The 20,346-nt window shown below is 45.2% G+C and overlaps 1 protein-coding gene across 2 annotated transcripts in view; it reads left to right on the plus strand.

The window, feature by feature from the left end:
• LOC140481113 (P2Y purinoceptor 3) overlaps positions 1 to 20,346 on the plus strand; it is a 119,801-nt gene that overhangs the window by 59,016 nt on the left and 40,439 nt on the right. Inside the window, exons 1-2 of one of the 2 annotated variants that reach the window (XM_072576798.1) lie at positions 1,102 to 1,210; positions 14,968 to 15,057. The gene's annotated coding sequence lies outside the window, so the exon portion shown is untranslated. Of the gene's footprint in view, positions 1 to 1,101; positions 1,211 to 14,967; positions 15,058 to 20,346 lie in introns of those variants that run through there. The other variant, XM_072576797.1, reaches the window with a different exon arrangement.

Genomic DNA, 20,346 nt, shown 5'->3' on the forward strand with positions numbered 1-20,346 from the left:
GAGTTACGGGTTCAAATCCCATCAAGGCAGTAAGTGGAATTTAATGTCAATTAATAAATCTTGAATTGAAAGGGTGTTGTGGTGCACTGGTAGTGTCCCTACCCCTGGACCAGGAGGCTGGTGTTCAAGTCCCACCCTGCTCCAGAGGAATGTAATAACATCTCCAAACAGGTTTATTTGAAAATGCCTGCATCTAAAAGCTAGTCTCAGTAATGGTGGTCGTGCAAATATCATTAATTCTCACAGAAAGTAAGGATTCAACTGAGGAGGAATTTCTTCACCCAAAGGATTGTGAATCTGTGGAATTGCCTGTCCAGTGCAGCAGTTGAAAGTAGCCAAGCAGGGGGCTGGAAGAAAACAGCACAGTCTCCTGCCCATCTACCTTGGATTCTAGCACCTGCAGTTTCTTTTTCTCTCTAACCCAGTGAAGCAGTTGAAGCTACCTCGAATGTTTTTAAGGCAAAAGTTTTTTTGAAGAGTAAAGGAATTGACGGTTATGATGAGCGGGTGGGTGCAGCTGAGTCCACAAGAAGATCAGCCCTGACCTTATTGAATGGCGGAGTAGGATCGAGGGGCCAAATGGCCTACTCCTGCTCCTAGTTCTTATGTTCTAAAATCTCATCTGGTTCACTAATATTCTTTAGGGAAGGACATCTGGCCTACATCTGACTCCAGATCCACGGCAATGTAATTGATTCTTAACTGTCCTCCTAAATGGCTCAGGAAGCCACGCAGTTTGAGGGCAATTACAGATAAGGCTGGCCTTATGCCAGTGACACCCACTTCCTTTATTAAAAAAAAGCTGCATAGAACCTGCCGTTAATGATATCTGGAGTGTTTACAGTGTGTGTAAACTGCAGCTTCCAGCCTTGCTGTTACACCCAGTAAGATTAAGAACCCCGAGCCACAATTAGCAAATATGTGACAATCTCAAACACAGCAGAATCGATTAGTTTATAAAGCCGTCCCAGGAAGGCTGAGTAATGTCCTGTGCTAAAAGCTAAGAGCTTTGATTTGTCGAAAGGAGCTGAACCGAGAGGCAAGTTGTAACTAATTGACGTTGTTGTGACTGCGGTGTTCAGGAGAGAAACCTGCAAAGACTGGGCACTGACTGTAAGCAGCCTCTGTCTGTCTCATCCAGTTCTGATCAAGAACACACAGGGAGAAACTGCTTCCACTGGCAGGAGGGTCGGCTGAACACCAGGTGAAGGTAATGGGCAAAAATAAAACAGAGTACCTTCAGTGGGCAGCAGGTGCTGTGGTCTGAGAGGGCAGTGAGGAGCAGATTCAGCAGGATCTTTCCAAAGGGGAATTGGATACGAATTTATAAATGATAAAAAAAAATTGTCGTGTGAAGGGAAGGGTGGTAGAAGACTGTAGACTGTCCCATACTCGGGCGTGTGGGAGTGGGGAGTCTGTTAGCTCAGTTGGCTGGACAGCTGGTTTGTGATGCAGAGTGATGCCAATGAGGCGGGCACTGGCTGAAGGTCCAGCCTTCTTGACCTCACTGCCTTGGCTGAAGTATGGTGACCATCAGGTTAAATCTTAGAATCCCTACAGTGTGGAAGCAGGCCATTCGACCCATCGCGTTCACACCACCTCTTCGAAAAGCATCCCACCCCATCCCTGTAACCCTGAATTTCCCACAGCTAATGCACCTAGCCTGCACATCACTGCACACTATGGGCAATTTAGCAAGGCCAATCCACTCTAACCTGCACATCTTTGGATTATAGGAGGAAACCGAAGGAAACCTGCACAGACACAGGGCGAATGTGCAAACTCCACACAGACAGTCACCTGAGAGTGGAATCAAATCAAGATCCCTAGCGCTGTGGGCAACAGTGCTAACCAGTGAACCAAAGTGCCACCCAACTTAACACCAGTCTGGTGAGGATATGGGAGCTGCGACACTGTTTGTTATATAACATAATTGTATATAATTTAAGTTATTGAAAAGTCATCATGATAGCATGATGTGTGGCAAGTGGCTCATGGGATGGCACGGTGGCTCAGTGGTTAGCACTGCTGCCTCACAGCGCTAAGGACCCGGGTTCAATCCCAGCCTCCAGCAACTGTCAGTCTGGAGTTTGCACATTTTCCCTGTGTCTGTGAGGATTTCTTCTGGGTACTCCAGTTTCCTCCTGCAGTTCAAAGATGTTCAGGTTACAGTGGATCGGTCATGCTAAGTTGCCCATAGTGTCCAGGGATGTGTAGGTTATGTGGATTAGCCATGGGGAATGCAGGCTTACAGGGATAGGGTGGGGGAGTGGTTCTGGGTGGGATGGTCTGCGGAGGGTGTGTGTGGACTCAATGGGCCAAATGGCCTGATTCCACACTGTAGGGGTTCTACGATTCTAAATAGTAGCTGTGGTGGTATAATGGGCTTGTAATCCAAAATCTCAAGGTAATGTTCTGGAGACAATGGTTCAAATCCCAACATGGCAACTGTTGGAAATATAATTCAGTAAAACAAAATGTGAGTAAAAAGATTATTATAGCTGAGGAATTTTATTTTAGCAAATCATGTCTAGTTCATTAATGTTGTATAAGGAAGGAAATCTTACATGGTCTGACCTACATGTGACTCCAGACCCACAGCAATGTGGTTGACTCTTAACTGTCCTCTGGGCAATTAGGGATGGGCAATAAATGTTGGCCTCACCAGCGATACCTACGAATAAAATCAGGAAATGCTAGAGAAGCTCAATCAATCTGACAGAATCTGTGGAGAGAAAAACAGAATTAACATGCGTTCTGAATAAGAGTCATACCAGCCTTGAAACATTAACTCTGTGTCTCTCTCCACAGATGCTGCCAGACCTGCTGAGTTTCTGCAGTAATTTCTGTTTCTGTTTCAGATTTTCAGCACCCACAGTATTTTGCTTTTATTTTAGCTCTGCCAACATCCCATGAATTAAAAAGAAAAGGCAGGTATGTGACTTTGCCACCATCTTCACACGTGATGTAAAGCAAATGATAAACATGCAATTGTTGTCACATGGATGCAAGTTTGCTCGCTGAGCTGGGAGGTTCATTTTCAGACATTTCGCCACCATACTAGGTAACATCTTCAGTGTGCCTCTGGTGAAGCACTGGTGCGATGGCCTGCTTTTTATTTATGTGTTTAGGTTTCCTTGGGTTGGTGATGTCATTTTCTGTGGTGATGTCATGTCCTGTTCTTTTTCTCAGGAGATGGTAAATGGGATCCAAGCCAATGTGTTTGTTGATAGGGTTCCTTTTGGAATGCAATGCTTCTAGGAACTTTCATGTGTGTCTCTGTTTGGCTTGTCCTAGGATGGATGTGTTGTCCCAGTTGAAATGGTGTCCTTCCTCATCTGTATGTAAAGGTACTAGTGAGAGTGGGTCATGTCTTTTTGTGGCTAGTTGATGTTCATGTATCCTGGTGGCTAGTTTTCTCCCTGATTATCCAATGTAGTGTTTGTTACAGTCCTTGCACGGTATTTTGTAAATGACATTAGTTTTGCTTGTTGTCTGTATAGGGGCTTTCAAGTTCATTAGCTGCTGTTTCGCTGTGTTGGTGGGTTTGTGGGCTACCATGACACCAAGGGGTCTGAGTAGTCTGGCAGTCATTTCCGAGGTGTCTTTGATGTAGGGGAGAGTGGCTGCGATCTCTGGACGTGTTTTGTCTGCTTGTTGGGGTTTGTTACTGAGAAATCGGTGGACTGTGTTCATTGGGTACTCGTTCTTTTTGAATACTCTGTATAGGTGATTTTCCTCTGCTCTGCATAGTTCCTCTGTGCTGCAGTGTGTGGTGGCTCGTTGGAAAAATGTTCTGATGCAGCTTCGTTTGTGGATGTTGGGAAGCTTACTTCTGTAGTTCAGTATTTCGTCCGTGTGTGTTATTTTCCTGTAGAAGTTCCCCATTGGCTGTTCGCTCGACTGTGACATCTAGGAATGGCAGTTTGTTGTTGTTTTCCTCCTCTTTAGTGAATGTTATGCCAGTGAGGGTATTACTGATGGTCTTGAAGATTTCAGACTAATTTGTTTCATTTATTGATGAGAAAGGTGTCATCCACGTAGAGGACCCAAAGTTTGGGATGGATGGTTGGCAGAGCTGTTTGTTCGAGTCTCTGTATGACTGCCTCTGCTAAGAACCCTGATATCGGAGATCTCATGGGTGTTCCGTTGGTTTGTCTGTAGGTTTTATTGTTGAAGGTGAAGTGTGTGGTAAGGCATAGGTCCACTAGCTTGATGATATTGTCCTTGCTGATGATGTTGGTGGTGTTTGGTGTATGTGTCTTTGGTTCTTCTAATAGTGTTTCCTTCGCCAGGTTGAAGTTGATTGATGTGAATAGGGCTGTTATGTCAAAGGAGACCATTATTTCATCCTCTTCTATCTTGGTGTCTTTGATGGTCTTCAGGAATTCTTGGGTTCTTATCCTGAAGGTGGGTCAGTAAATAATCGAACATAGGTCAGAAACTGCCCTGGACATCTCACTCTCTGTTTCCAATCAGAGATGATCCCTTGGAAAGGATCTGTTTGCAGTTTTAGCTTTTGTTTTTAACCTTGATCGAAACATCGGTCACTCCACAGGTGTGGGATGAAACCAGTTCTTTCCAAGTCAGGACTTGGCAGCTCCTTGTTTGTTTTTTTTGGTGCCTGTTTTTTGGGTAAATACTTCATGAAGCTGCCACAGTCAGTTTGTGTGGAATCTGCTGCCTCAGCTGCTTTCTGCCCCCTTCGTCTTTTGAGGCAGCCACAGTCCACAAGTGGGTCACACGTAATTCCCGAATGCAGGAAAATGGTGGGAGTTTCCCCTCCCTCATGGCCTCCTCTTCCTCTGTGACGGGAGACAAGATGAAAGCCAAAGTTATTCTCATACTTTATCGGTTTGGAGGGAGCATTCTGTTGTCTTCCTCTTCAAAGTGAATGGGGGAGGGACAGTACACTCGCATTCATGTGGCCTCTCTTCTGACCTCAAAGCACTTCTCAACCTGTTGATCACTGTTGAGCGAGGCAATGGCCTAGCAATATTATCACCAGATTGTCTAATCTGGAAAATATTCAGGGTCCTGGGTTCAAATCTCACTGCAGCAGATGGTGGGTCTAATGATGACCAGGAAGCCATTGCTGATTGTTGTAAAAACCCATCTGGTTCACTAATGCCCTTTAGGGAAGGAATTGACCATCCTTACCTGATCTGGTCTACGTATGACTCCAGACCCACAGTGATGTGGTTGACTCTTAACAGGCATCTGAGTAATGAATGCTGGCCTAGCCAGTGACACTTTCATCCCATAAATGAATATATAGAACAAAATGTCGCAGCCATTTCAGTGCACAGCAAGATCCCATAAGCAGCAATGTGATAATGGCCAGATATTCAATCTTTTTGGCCACCTTGATTAAGGGATAAATATTGGCCAGGGTGCCTAGCTCTCTTTGAAATAGGACATTGAGATTTTCATTTTACTTACATCTGAGAAGGTAGCTGAGTCTTTGCCTCAATGCCTCATCCTACAGTCGGACCTTGGGTCTACACAGCACTCCCTCAATTGGTAGGACTCTCAAGTTTGACTCATAGAGTCATGGGTTTAAGCTTGTTGCTAGAGGTGTAAGCATGTTCTCACAGTTCAGCACTACATGTCAGCAATGTCAGCTTTCAGGGAGGGTTGGTACACTGGACCAGTAATCCAGAGGCAGAAGTGGGTACTGCAGATGCTGGTGATTAGAGTCAAGACGAGAGCGGTGCTGGAAAAGTACAGCAGGTCAGGCAGCATCCGAGGAGCAGAAAAATTGACATTTCGGGCAAAAGCCCTTCATCAGGAATGAGCTTCGTTCCTCATTCCTGATGAAGAGCGTTTGCTGAAAGGTTGATTTTCCTGCTCCTCGGATGCTACCTGACCTGCTGTGCTTTTCCAGCACCGCTCTAGTCTTGACAGTAATCTGGAGGCACAATCCAATATTCTGGGGATGTGGGTTCGATTCTTACTGTAGCAGATGGTCCAAATTGAATTTAGTAAAAATCTGGAATTAAAAATCTAGCCTCATGGTGACCATGTGTTCACTACAAATAGTTATAAATCCCATTTGGTTCACTCATGTCCTTTGGGGAATCATCCTTTCCTGACCTGGCCTACATGTGATTCCAGATCTGTGGCAATGTGTGGTTGACTCTTAACTGCCCTCTGGGCAATTAGGGATGAGCAATAAATGCTGGTGTAAATAGTGACGTCCACAATCCGAGGAATGAATAAAAAAGAAGGCCCTATCTGACATATACTTCTTTTGAGTTCGGGAGCAGAGAGTGGAAGAAACAGTGCCTGCTGGGAAGGTATTTTAAGTGGGCACAATCTAAACCTGAGACCCTACACTGTAGGGCCTACCTCCCACCCACCTCCTCTAACCTTCATAAGAGCCGGTAGGCTCAGGAAGGTTTTCAGGTTTCCTCTTTTATTCTCTTCCTTGTTTAGTCCTGTGTGGGCTTTCAGCATAGCGGGGTATGGCTGATAGGGCAGTTGCATGTTCCTCTTGCAGAATGTGGTGGATAAGAGACATGACGCATGTCTCTGCTGGCCACATCTGCGGCAAGTGCACCCAACTCCCAGCTCCTCGATAACCGAGTTAGGGAACTGGAGCTGGATGAACTATGGATCATCCGGGAAGCTGAGGGCGAAATTGAGAGGATGAACAGGGAGGTGGTCACTCCTCAGACACAGGATAAAGGACAGCTGGTTTACAGTCAGGGGGAGGAAAGGGAACCAACGGTCAGAGCAGGGATCCCCTGTGGCCGTTCCCCTCAGCAATAAATATACCGTTTTGGATACTGCTGGTGGGGACAGCCTACCAGGGGATAGTTGTCAGGTCTCTGGCACTGAGCCTGGCACTGAGGCTCAGAATGGAAAGGGGGAAATAGAAAAGCACTAGTGGTAAGGGACTCAAGCATTAGACGGATTGACAGGAGATTTTGTGGTCAGGAACAGGACTCCCGGAAGGTATGTTGCCTCCCAGGTGCCAGGGTCTGGAATGTTGCCGATTGGGTTTACAGGATCCTGAAGGGGGAGGGTGAGCAGCCAGAAATCATGGTACATATTGGTACCAATGATATGGCCAGGAAAGGGATTGAGGATCTGAAAAGTGACTACAGAGAGCAAGGCTGGAAGCTGAAGAGCAGGACGAGTAGAGTAGTGATCTCGGGTTTGCTACCGGTGCCACGAGATAGTGAGGTGAGGAACAGTCAGTGAGTGCAGCTTAACACGTGGCTGTGATGCTGGTGCAGGAGGGAGGGCTTCAGATACCTAGACCATTGGGATGCCTTCTGGGGAAGGTGTGACCTGTACATGAAGGACGGATTGCACCTGAACTGGAGGGGCACAAATGTCCTGGGTGGGAGATTTGTCCGTGTGGTTCAGGGGAGTTTAAGCTAGATTGGCAGGGGGGTGGGAACCACAGTTACATATCTGAGAAGGGGGTGGTTATATATGGGCAGTGACAGGATGTAGTGAATCTATCGGGAAGATCTTTCACGTGATGAAACAAAGGGATTGGTTAAAGTGTGTCTGCTTTAATGCAAGGAGTGTCAGAAATAAGAGTGATGAACTTAGAGCATGGATCAGTACTTGGGACTATGATGTTATGGTCATAATGGAGACGTGGGTTTCACAGGGGCAGGAATGGTTTAGAACATTAGAACGTTTAGAAAGAACAGGGAGGGTGGAAAAAGCGGAGGGTGTGTAGCATTGCTAATCAGAGAGTGCGTCACAGTTACAGAAACAAAGGTTGTTGAGGAAGGTTTGTCTACTGAGTCAGTATGGGTGGAAGTTAGGAACAGCAAGGAAGCAGCAACCTAATTGGGGGTTTTCTACAGACCCACTAATAGCAGTAGAGAGATTGAAGAACTCATAGGCCGGCAGATTTTGGAAAAATGCAGATGTAGCAGGGTTATTGTTATGAGTGACTTCAACCTTCCCAATATTGATTAGAACCTCCTTAGTGCAGATGGTTTGGATGGCGCCGCTTTTGTCAGGTGTGTTCAGGAGGGTTTCCTTACTCAGTATGTAGACAGGCCAATGAGGGGAGAGGCCATTTTGGATTTGGTGCTCGGCAATGAGCCAGGACAGGTGTCAGATCTTGCAGTGGGAGAACACTTTGGTGACAGTGACCACAACTGCCTCACATTTACCATAGCCTTGGAGAGGGAAAGGAGCAGTTACCGAGGGAAGATATTTAATTGCGGAAAAGGAAATTATAATGTTAGCAAACAGGAGTTGGGAAGTACAGACTGGGAGCAATTGTTCCACAGAAAGGGCTCAACAGACATGTGGAGACTATTTAAGGAGCAGTTGTGGCGAGTGATGCATACATTTGTTCCTCTGAGACAGGTAAGAAAGTATAAGATTAAGGAACCTTGGATGACAAGAACAGAGGAACTTCTTGTCAAAAAGAAGAAGGCAGCTTACATAAGGTGGAGGAAGCAAGGATCTAGCACAGCTTTAGAGGATCACAGGCTTGCTAGAAAGGAGCTCAAAAATGGGCTGAGGAGAGCCAGGAGGGGGCACAAAAAAGGCTTCGCAGGAGGATTAGGGAGAACCCAAAGCCATTTTACTCATATGTGAGGAATAAGAGAATGATCAGGGAGAAGGTAGTGCCGATCAGGGATAGCGGAGGGAACTTGTGTGTGGAGTCTGAGCAGATAGAGGAAGCCCGAAATGAGTTTTTTGCTTCGGTTTACACTAAGGAAAGGAATCTTGTTGTGAAAGAGAACTTTGAGGAGCTGGGAAACAGGTTTGAACAGATCAAGATTAATGAAGTTGATGTGCTGGAAGTTTTGGCAAACATTAAGATTGATAAATCCCCAGGGCCAGACAAGATTTATCCTTGGCTGCTCTGGGAAGCGAGAAAAGAGGTTGCTAAGCTGCTGGCGAGGATATTTGCCTCCTCACTCTCTATGGGAATCGAACCAGAGGATTGGAAGGAGGTGAATGTTGTTCCTCTTTTCAAGAAGGGTAATAGGGAAATCCCTGGCAACTACAGACCAGTCAGTCTTACTTCTGCAGTCAGCAAGGTTTTGGAAAGAATTCTGAGGGATAGGATTTATGAAATTTGGAAAAGCATAGCATGATTAAAGGCAGTCAGCATGGCTTTGTGGGAGGCAGGTCATGCCTCACAAATCTTATTGAGTTCTTTGAGAAGGTGACGAGACAGGTTGACAAATGTCTAGCAGTGGATGTGGTGTATATGGACTTCAGCAAGGCGTTTGATAAGGTTCCCCATGGTAGGCTCATTCATAAAGTCAGGAAGTATGGGATATATGGAGATTTGGCTGTCTGGATTCAGAATTGGCTGGCTGACAGAAGGCAGAGAGTGGTTGTAGATGGAAAGTATTCTGCCTGGAGGATAGTAGTGAGTGGCGTCCCCCAGGGCTCTGTTCTCGGGCCTCTGCTCTTTGTAGTTTTTATGAATGACTTGGATGAAGAGGTTGAGGGGTGGGTTAGTAAGTTTGCTGATGACACAAAGGTTGGAGGTACCGTTGATAGTATCAAGGGCTATTGCAGACTGAAGCGTGACATGGACAGGATGCAGAGCTGGGCTGAGAAATGGCAGATGGAGATCAACCTGGATAAATGCAAAGTGATGCATTTTGGAAGGTTGAACTTGAATGCTGAACATGAGATTAAAGACATGATTCCTGGCAGTGTGGAGGAACAGTGGGATCTTGGTGTTCAAGTGCATAGATCCCTCAAAGTTGCCACCCAAGTGGATAGGGTTGTTAAGAAAGCATATAGTATTTTGGCTTTCATTAACAGGGAGATCGAGTTTAAGAGCCGCGAGATTTTCCTGCAGCTCTACAAGACCCTGGTGAGACCACACTTGGAATATTGTGTCCTGTTCTGGTCGCCCTATTATAGAAAAGATACAGAGGCTTTGGAGAGGGTGCAAAGGCTGCCTGGACTGGAGGGCTTGTCTTACGAAGAAAGGTTGACTGAACTCGGACTTTTCTCTCTGGAGCGAAGGAGAAAGTGCTGTGGAAATTAAATTGACTCGACTCAACTGTTAGCAAGAGCAAAGAAAGGAGCTTAATTTAAATTCTGCAGAATTGACCCAATACATTCAGCCAGATGCCTCATGTAAGGGGTACTTGAGCACAATTCAGATACTCAGTCTTATACTGTTTCTTATCACACTTTCAAGGGCAAAGACTGGGAAAATTCAAATTGTTTATTTTCTCATCCCCTGGTTGTGGACATAACTGTTCTAATGCCTTTGCTGAATTCGACTGTTGCAAGGTCAAGTTGAATTCAAACAAAGCCAAGCTGTCTCCTGGCTGCAGGACTCAGCAAAGTATTGTTTACAAAGCTCAGCACAGCATTAAATTTAGAAAGGCATTTTCTTTCAGATTTCATAGTAAATGTTAAATTTGTTCATTTTCCATTACAGAAGAGAGGTGATCTGATCGAGGTGTACAAGGTAATGAGAAGCATGGATAGAGTCGATAGCCAGAGACTTTGCCCCAGGGCAGGATTGACTGCCATGCGGGGTCACAGTTTTAAGGTGTTAGGAGGAATATATAGAGGAGACATCAGAGATAGGTTCTTTGTGCAGAGAGTTGTGAATGCATGGAGTGCGTTCCCAGCTGTGGTGGTGGAAGCAGAGTCATTGGGGACATTTAAGCAACTGCTGGACATGTGCATAGACAGTAGTGAATTGAGGGGGATGTAGGTTAGGTTGTTTTATTTTAGATTAGGATTAATCCTCGGCACAACATCATGGGCCGAAGGGCCTGTACTGTGCTGTACTTTTCCATGTTCTATGTTCTTATCCTTTCAGGTGTGTGTAAAAGATCCTACAGGCCCTTTCCAAGAAGATCGGGGGAGTTATCCTTATCAGTGTTTTATCTCTCAGCCAACATTACTGAGTCGGTTCTCTATTGGCATTGCATTATTGTATCTTGGACCTGGCTTTGGACAAAATTGTCTGCCACATCTCCTGCATTAACGTGGCAACTGTCCTTCAAAAACACACAACTGGTTGTGAAACACTACGTGTGACCCTGGAATTGGGAATGGCATGATATAAATGAAAATCTTTCTCTGACGCCAAAATAGGGTTGAGGGGCTGGTTCTGTGTGCAATGCTCTTTGGAGGGCTGGTGCGGACTCAATGGGCAGAGTGGCCTGCTTCAACACTGTAGGGATTCTACTTTTCTATTAAAAAACATACCTTTATTCTTTCACAAGATGTGTGTATCACTGGCAAGGCCACTATTTGCTGCCCTTGAGTTAGATGGCTTGCTTGACCCTTACCAAAGAGTGGTACAGGTCTATAGGTCAGGCCAAGTAAGAAGACCAGATTTCTCTCCCAAGAGGAGATTTATGAACTTGGTGGGTTTTTAAGACAATTGACAATATTTTTGTCACAGTCACCAGTGCTGAGACAGGTTTTCTGTTCCAGATGTAATAATTGAATTTCAATTCCAGTAGTTACCCCAGTCTAATTTGAATCCCTGCTCCAATATTTCCTCTAATCAATATGTTCCCCTAAACATTAGCAATGGTACATTTCTACATCTGAAGTGTGATTGTGATTTCGAACGCAGAAGCAAAGAGTGCTGTGCGTTGAGCTGCAGTTGTATAAATAGACACTGGTAGCTTTGACATGGGGAAGTGAGAATGCAGATGGTCCTCAGGAGGATATTGAAAATCCAGACGATTCATAAAAACAGAACGATTACAGCCCAGAGGAGTTTCTTATGGCCTATTGTGTTTGAATGGGCTCTGACAGAGCAATTCACCCGGTAACACTCACTGCAGTCTGTAATGGTTTCCTTTTCAGATATTGATCCAATTCCCTTTTGACTGTCTTGATTGAATCTGCCTTCCCCCCACACTCTCAGACAGTATATTCCAGACCCTAACCCCTTGAGTTAACTTGCCTCCCCCACATTCTCAGACAGTGCATTCCAGACCCTCACCCCTCAGGTGAACCTGCCTCTCCTCACATTCTCAGACAGTGCATTCCAGACCCTAACCCCTTGAGTGAACCTGCCTCCCCCACACTCTCAGACAGTACATTCCAAACCCTAACCACTCACTGCATGAGAACTTTCTCCTCAGGTAGCCACTACCTTTTGAGCTAATTTTCTTAAATCTATGCCCTCTGATTATCAATACTCCCATTATTGATCTCTTTCCAAAATCCATTGGTATTGTCACTGAACTATTAACTCAGAAACCCAGATAATGTTCTGGGACTTGGGTTTGAAACCCATCACAGCAGATGGTGGAATTTGAACTCAATAGAAATCTGGAATTCAGAGTCATCTAATGATGACCATGAAACTATTGGCAATCTTTGGAAAAACCATCTGGTTCACTGATGCCCTTTAGGGAAGGAGACAGCACTCCTTACCCATCTAGACTGCATGTGACTCCAGACCTGTGGTAATATGGTTGACTCTCAATTAGGGATGAGCAATAAATGCTGGCCTGGTTAGTGATACCAACATCCTGTGAATGAATGAAAGCAATTCTTCGGAGGCCTGACAGGGGGAGATGTGGAGAGGTTGTTTGCCCTTTTGGGAGAGTCTAGGACCAGAGGGCATCATCTCACCTGATGAAGGAGCAGCACTTCGAAAGCTTTTGCTTTGAAATAAACATGTCGGACTATAACCTGCATTCTGACCTCCTTCACCCATTTAAGATGGAGATGAGGAGGAATTTCATCTCTCAGGGGGTTATAAATCTGTGGAATTCTTTACTGCTGTTGAGGGAGGGTAATTAAGCATACTCAAGGGTGAGATAGTCAGATTTTTAGTCAGTTAGGGAATCAAGGTTTATGGGGAAAAGGCAGGGAAGTGGTTTTGAGGGTTATCAGATCAACTATGATCTTATTGAATGGTCAAGCAGATTTGATGGGCAAATGGACTACTTCTGCTCATTGTCCTAAGGTCTTTGAGAAAGAATTGTTAAAACATCTCTGTTTGATGGAAGGAGATGCCTATGGTCCTTGCTGGAATGTGCGTGAGTCTAATGATCTCATCTTTCTTGCCAGATGTGATTTGGCTTTTCTAACCTGGAGTGTGTCCAGGAGCTCCCCCTTCCCCTACCTCCCAAAGGTGTATCATAGAGTCATAGAGTCATAGAGATGTACAACATGGAAACAGACCCTTCAGTCCAACCCATCCATGCTGACCAGATATCCCAACCCAATCTAGTCCCACCTGCCAGCACCCAGCCCATATCCCTCCAAACCCTTCCTATTCATATACCCATCCAAATACCTCTTAAATGTTACAATTGTACCAGCCTCCACCACTTCCTCTGGCAGCTCATTCCATACACGTACTGCCCTCTGCGTGAAAAAGTGGCCCCTTAAGTCTATTTTATATCTTTCCCCTCCCACCTTAAACCTATGCCCTCTAGTTCTGGACTCCCTAACCCCAGTGAAAAAGACTTTGCCCATTTATCCTATCCATGCCCCTTATAATTTTGTAAACCTCTATAAGGTCACCCCTCAGCCTCCAACGCTCTGGGGAAAACAGCCCCAGCCTGTTCAGCCTCTCCCTAGAACTCAAATCCTCCAACCCTGGCAACATCCTTGAAAATCTTTTCTGAACCCTTTCAAGTTTCACAACACCTTTCCGATAGGAAGGAGACCAGAATTGCACACAATATTCCAACAGTGGCCTAACCAACGTCCTGTACAGCCGCAACATGACCTCCCAGCTCCTGTACTCAATACTCTGACCAATAAAGGAAAGCATACCAAACACCTTCTTCACTATCCTATCTACCTGCGACTCCACTTTCAAGGAGCTATGAACACACAATACAAAAGAGGCCCTTTGGCCCATTAAGTCTGCACCACCAACATTACTCTAAGTCTATACAAGTTGCACTTACCCAGAGTAGATCTGTAGCCTTGAATGTTACAACATTTTAAATATTCAACCACGCACTTTTTAAAGGTTGGGAGGTTTCCCAAATCAACTACTCCCCCCAGGCAGTGCATTCCATACCACCCCCACCCTCTGTAAAGAAGCCAATGGCTCCCTTCTGCATGTAACAATTCTGTGAAAGAACAATCTCAAACTGCAAGAACAGCCGGTGGCTCACCAGTTTCTCAAGGTTAAAATGTGTTTTAAATCCAATCTACTTGTTATGAGAGGCATCTGAGGTAGGATTTCAATCCTGAGATGTGGACACTACCATTCCACCACAAGAACATTAGGATCTTCCTAAGATTTACTTGGGATGGGTAATAAACAGCCATAGAATCCCTACATTTGAGGTGGGCAAGTTGGGGCCATGGCCATTTGGCCCATCCAGTCCACACCAATCCTTTGAAAGGTGTCCCACTCCCTTATTGTCTAACCTTGCGTTTCCCATGGCCCATCCACCTAACCTGCAGACCTTTGGACTGCAAGAGGAAACCTGCATAGGCATAGGGAAAATGTGTAAACACCACACAGTCACCCAAACTGGAATTGAACCTGGGTCCCTGGTGCTGTGAGGCAGCAGGGCTAGTCACTATGCCAAGCTATAGGTTCAGAGTGCATGACAGAGGCCCTTCAGTCCATTGAGTTTATGCTGATATCCACATTAATCCCACTTTCCAGTACTTGGCTCATAGCTTTGAGAGTTATGGTATTACAAGTGGTCCTCCAGGTACGTTTTAAAGGGTGTAAGGTTTCCCATCTCAACTACACTCCCAGGGAGTGTATTCCAGACTCCCACCACCCTCTGAGTGAAACAAAAGTCCTCAATTTCCCTCTAAACCTCCCTGGGGAGGTAATCAGGGATAGAAATAACTAGGAAATTAATTGGAAAACACAATTTTTTAAAAAAACGCCCACACACATTTGTGACGACAGGGTCGAAAATAAAAAGCAAAATGTGAGCCTTCCAGCCCCAGCCTGCCAGATCCGACAGTGCCTGTCACATGAGATGAAGGAGGGATTTAAATCTGAAATTGACTCGCGTCAATTTCTTAAATCATTTTAAGGAGAGACGTAAAAAGTGAAAGCGTGGATGGAGTGGAGGTCGACGGACTGAGGATTAAAGTTCGAACAATGCCGCATTTTAACAGAGACAGGTATGTCCTCACACTCTCTCAAATGTTTGTCTTCAGTCCTGTTTTATAATGATACAAATTCGGGGCTAGCAGTGGGGGAGACAGTAAAGGTGACTTGTCAGTCTTTAATGATGAATCGAGCACCTCAGGGAACCCAAAGCAGAAGGGAAGGGGGTGGGGGGTGTCTTTAATAACTGACTCAGGGGTTAGCACTGCTACCTCATAGCGCTGGGGACCCGGGTTTTAGTATACTCTCTGTCTGTGTGTGGAATTGGTACATTTCTCCTTGTGGTCTGTGTGGGATGCCTCTGAGGGTGCCCTGTTCCTATGCCGCCAGGGTTTTAGTTACAGAGCCGTTTTAAAAACGGTGCTTTGTTTGCCCCTTGGAGAGTTTACTTTTTTGGAAAATAACTTGTTCCGTCAGAATTCGGTCAGTTTACGGTTGTGCGGCCGGGGGGGGATGGATTGGATCCGTAGCCTAGGCTTGAGTCTTGAGGTGCCGTGGCATTGTCCCTGCCTCTGAGCCAGGAGAGCTGGGTTCAAGTCCCACCTGCTCTAGGGGTGTGTTTTAATATTGTCTGAGTATATTAACCAGGAGAGGGAAAGATACACAATCTGTGAGAATTTGAGAGGGTGTGTGAAGAGGATTGTTTATTTTTAATCTTCCCCTACATTGACTCCCAAACCCAACTTTACCTTCAACTGGGAATATGGTTCTGCTGTTGCCAGTTTCCCAGTTTCAATCCACCAGTACCTGCCTTCTTTTATTGAAGATGGATAAGCTATTCGGCCATGGAAGTTCAATGGGGGCAGCTCTTGAGTCTCATTGGTCCAAAGAAGGGGGCGGGAGAATCTTCATGGAGTAGGAGAGGGAGGGAACTGAGAGCAGTTTGGACTCAGTTTGTTCACACAAGCTGGCAACTGGGACTAGATTAATTTAGGATATCTGATCGGCATGGACAAGTTGGACCGAAGGGTCTGCTTCCATGGTCTATGATTCTATGATTGTGAACACACCTCTGGAGCAGATGGGACCAGAAACCAGCTCTCCAGGCTCAGAGGCAGGGTCACTACCACTTCAGCACAAGAGCCTTGGCATGCATTGTATGCACTGTCAGTTCACCTATTGTTCCAATCCCTGTAACCCTGTGCAAACTGCTCACTTGTTGGATAAACGTCAACTTGCTTTCCATAGAGTTTTTCTTTTGGAGTGGATCAAAACTGTTAAATAATGGCATAAACCAACCTTGAAGTTAATCTCTGTGGTGGCAGATTCTCAGATTTGAATTCAATAAAAAATATCTGCATCTAATGATGACCATGAAAACGGTCACCAATTGTCTGGGGAAGATAAACCCATCTGGTTCACTAATGTCCTTCAGGGAAGGAAACTGCCTACATTGTGACCCCAGACCCACAGCAATGTGGTTTGACTCTTAACTGCCCTCTGGGCAATTAGGGATGGGTAATAAATGCTGACTTAACCATATCTTTAAGTCAGCATGGTTATCTCAATGTAAATCTCAATGTAAAAGTGTCCAATTACTCTACAGTATTTCTTGAAAGAGCAAAGTGTTTGATGATGTCACCACTGAACTCTAAGTTTAAAGTTATATCCTGGGAACATCATGGTTGGCATGGACTCTGTAACTAGCATTGTAGAGACAGCAGCATAACACAAGTTTTGTTTGCCCAGGCGTGAGAGTTGCCTGATATTGGCAGCTTCCCCAGACAGTGTCAATCACATGTACAGTGACAGCAGTAAGCTGCCGGTGTCTGGAAGCCGACGTTCACTTCCCTCAATGACAAAGTTCAAACAAATGGAACAAATAACCTTGTAACATTCCAGCTGTGACCTGCTTACCATCTGGATGCCAATTTGAGACATTGGCGGGACACTTACGGGAATTGAGGCATTTGATTAACAAACATATTACACAAGTTCGAGAGAAGACATTTGTTGAAGCAGTTGAACCGTGAGAGAGTAAAAATGTGGCTTTTCAATCATTCTCATGGTTCAGTATAAAAAGCAACCCCTATACTCCATTCACATGGAGATTTGTTTAACCCAGTGTGTTCGTGTTCTAATTATTTGTGTCTGGGCTTTTTGTCCATCCCTAATTGTCCTTGAACTGAATGATTCTCTCAGCCATTTCAGAGGCTTGTTTAAAGTTGGCTAGCTCAGTTGGCTGGACAGCTGGTGCACAATACAGACATTGGCACTGTGCGCTCAATTCTTGCACCAGCTGAGGTTATCACGAAGGACTCTCCTCAACGTCTTCCCTTGCCTGAGGCTTGGTGGCCCTCAGGTTAAACCACCACCTGTTGACTGTCCAAGAGAGAATGGGACTATGTTTACCTGATGCGTATGGAATAGTTAGGTGCTTGCTTTTGATCTATGCATCCAATGGCCTTTTTTTCAGTGCTGTACACCTCTATGACTCTATGCATTTCTGTGGGTCTGGAGTGACGCATGGACCAGACCAGACCAGGCAGCTTTGCTTCCTTAGAGGGATTAGTGAATCAGATGGGTTTTTACAATTGATGATAACTGCATAGTCACCATCATGGAGAAAAGCTAATGATTTCAAATTGTAATTAACTGAATCTAAAATTCCACAAACTGCTGTGGTGGGATTTGAATCTCCATTCCCAGGAGAATTTAGCTAGAACCCCTGGATTATTTCCCAGTGACAGGCTCATTATACCACAGCCACCCCACTCCTGCTGACTGTCAGGAGGGTGGATGGTAATTTACGGGTTTAGGTCTGTGCTTTGAAGCTGGGTTGGTGGAAGGCGTACCAAAGGGAGATCACCAAAGGGACAGAGATCATTGGGAATGTGCAGGGATGTAGAGTTGAGGTTAAAATCCGATCAGCCACAATCTCACTGAATCGTGGAGCAGGCTCAAAGGGCCGAGTGGCCTGCTGTTGGTCACATGTTTGTATGCTCCATTTCACCTCCATTGTCCCACTTAAGTTCCATTGTCTCACCTCGATCCCCATTTAATTTTCATTGCCCCACTTAAACCCAATTGCCTCACTGGTGTCCTATTACCCTATCTCTATCCCCATTACTCCATTTTATCTCCATTGTCCCACTTAATCGCCATCGTATATTGATTTTGACTGTGGGGTGACCATGTAGAGGTTTATAAAATCACAAGGGGCACGGATAAGGTAAATAGACAAGGTCTTTTTCCCTGGGGTGGGGGAATCCAAAACAAGAGGGGATAGGTTTAGGGTGAGAGGGGAAAGATTTAAAAAGGACCTAAGGGGCAGCTTTTTTCATGCAGAGGGTGGTGCGTGTATGGAATGAGCTGCCAGAGGAAGTGGTGGAGGCTGGTACAATTACAACGTTTAAAAGGAATCTGGATGGGTATATGAATAGGAAGGGTTTAGAGGGTATATGAGCCATATGCTGGCAAATAGGGGTAGATTAATTTAGGTTATCTGGTTGGTATGGGCAAATTGGACTGAAGAGTCTGTTTCTGTGCTGTACATCTCTGACTCTATATTGTCATTGCCCAGGGCATGAAACCCTGCCCAGATACATCCCAACTGCACCAACTTTACTTCAACCCAGAACCTCCTCTGTAATTACTGATGATCTGCCTTCTTTTGTTAATTCCTAAACAGCCCACAAAAACGTCCCTCATCCTGACTAAAAGCTTTAGTAATTAAAATCCCTAAATCCGGGATTAATTTTTGAACAGGATTCTAATTACAAAAACAAACATGGAGAACAAACATTGTAATCAGCCACATACAGAGAAATTGAAAAGCAGAGTCCCTCCAGTGCAGGAGAGATTAGAGTGTTAACCTCAGTCATTGTTCATGACTCACACATTACTTTCCAGACTTTCCAGTTACTCTTCATTATCCTCTCTGATCACATACATGGATTTCCCAATCCTCATCAGTGTTAGATTTGCTAGCCCCCTTCCCATTGTACTGTTACCCCCAAAAGGATTAAATGGGATATAAAGGCAAGGGTGAGGGAGCACATCCAACATAGATTCTCTGATGAAGGTTTCTGAAGACCCAAGTACCTTTTTAATCCATCTTGGGTACATTTGTCACTGAAGACTATCAGGAGGACAAACCCCTAGTGTTGCTATTTGAAAACCCCATTCCCTCATTGCCACTGAGATGTGCATCCACCAGTAGTACTCGTTCACGTCCATGACTTGTCCTTCTTGACTTGCTGACGTTCTTTGACCTGCCTTCCTCCTCCAACTGTGGTCCAATTGGTTGGCACTGCTTTACCCATGTTCTCCTATTATCTACTTAATTGTAGCCAGACATCCAATGACTTCCCTTCCCACTTAGTTACCTCTGGTGTCCCTCAAGGATCTCTTCTTACACCCCCTCCTATTTCACAGATATTTGTTGCCCTGAGCAACAACATCTGAAAATCCAACTCCCATTTTCACATTTGTCATCAGCGCTACCCCTTTGCCAACTCCCAACTCCTCACTGTCTCTTAATTATCAGATATTCAGTATTGGCAGATTTCCCCTCCCCCAAGGGCATTAGTAAATTAGATGGATCAAACTCTTGATCCCAGATTTTTATTGAATTCAATTACCACCCTCTGCTATGGTAGGATTATGAACCGAGGTGCTCAGGCTTAATAGCTTAGTGATAATACCATTCAGCCATCATCGTCCCACTTGGAGACGCTTTTACCATTACGCTACCAACTCTTCAATTGCGCAATGGCTGCTTGATCAACTGAGCTATTTCATCATGTTTGTCAGAGCAGAGTATCAGACATTTGGTGCAATGTGTGCAGAATTTATTAAAAGAGTTTAACTGAGAGACAGGGTGGTTGGGAGGTACACGCAGCACAGGTGAACACCATTTGCGTGTGTTAAGAAACAGGCAGTGGAATTTTGAAAGACCTCACATTTATGGAGGGTGCTGGGACCGCGAGAGTATGTTCAAATTGTCAAGTCTCAATGGAAGGTGTGGATGAGGGTTTCAGCAGGAGAGGAGAGGAGCTGAAACAGCCGGAGAGTCAAGCAATGTTAACAGAGGTGAAAATACATGGTCTTGGTCTCGTGCCAGGGACAAACAGGCAACACGGTTGTGGAAAGTCTAGTCCACCTTGGGGAGTTACCAGGGAGAGTGATGGAATCAGTGGCAAAGGAGAGGGCAGGGACTGAAGACAACGTGGTTAACTTTTAAGTGAGGAATAAATACTTTCAATAGACAATAGGTGCAGGAGTAGGCCATTCAGCCCTTTGAGCCAGCACCACCATTATGATCATGGCTGATCAGCCACAATCAGTATCCTGTTCCTGCC

Source organism: Chiloscyllium punctatum, chromosome 9 (assembly GCF_047496795.1).
Source record: "Chiloscyllium punctatum isolate Juve2018m chromosome 9, sChiPun1.3, whole genome shotgun sequence".
Taxonomy (NCBI): Eukaryota; Metazoa; Chordata; class Chondrichthyes; order Orectolobiformes; family Hemiscylliidae; genus Chiloscyllium; species Chiloscyllium punctatum.